The following is a 942-nucleotide window of genomic DNA, read 5'->3' as shown; positions in this document are numbered from 1 at the left end:
TTGTGTTGTGATGAATTTAATAAGAATTAAAAGGAGGGAGGGGGGAAACTAATTTTTTTTTTTTTAAACTAAGTAAAAAGTTTTTAATTTAAAATTAAAATTAAATATAAAATCACAATGCGTGAAATAAAACGAAAACGAAAATCTTTTTTATTTATTTATATTTAAATTATTAATTAATAAAATTTATTAATAAAATTTATTGTTTAATTATTATTGTTAAAACTAATAAACCAATTATACATAATGTTTAAAAATTTCTATAAAAAAAAAAAAATTATTATTATGTATCGTTTCGTTTCGCCGTTTTGTTTTTTATCATCATTATCATTATCATCATCATCATTATCATCATCATCATTATCATCATTATTATCACATCGTTAATTTATCATTTAATTAATTAAATAAATGTTAACATGTATTTTGTTATTAACAAAAGAAAATTAATAAATAAATAATGATAATAATTAATTTTTTTTATATCGAATGGTATTTTATTAAATGACGTTAAAAAAATTTTTTTGTAACGTTTTCCTTCGGGGGGAAAGGGGGGGTGAGGGAGGGTGAGAGGGGAGGTTTCTATTTGTTAGGCTAAAACAAAAGATTTTCTTTATATATTATATATTTTTATATATGAAATAAAGTTTTAATAAAATTTTAAATGAATGGAAATTCTACTGCTGTACTGAATAAAATAATGAAAAACTTTTGGGGTAAAATAAATTTTTTTTTTTTTTGTCATTGCTAAAAAAAAAACAAAAACCGGTGAGAAATGCGTGTTTTGGAGTGTTTATATTAAAGTAGTAGTTAAAACTAAAATTAAAACTAAAATTAAAACTAAAAAAAAATTTAATTGTTAGCTTAGCAAGTGTTTTAGTTAAAACAATTTAAAATTTTTTTTTTCCATTTTGTTTCCTTTAAAAAAAAATCATAAAAGGT

Source organism: Pediculus humanus, genomic scaffold (assembly GCF_000006295.1).
Source record: "Pediculus humanus corporis 1103172108277 genomic scaffold, whole genome shotgun sequence".
Classification (NCBI taxonomy): Eukaryota; Metazoa; Arthropoda; class Insecta; order Psocodea; family Pediculidae; genus Pediculus; species Pediculus humanus.
The sequence above is the reverse complement of the archived record's forward strand: the minus strand, read 5'-3'. Positions refer to the sequence as shown.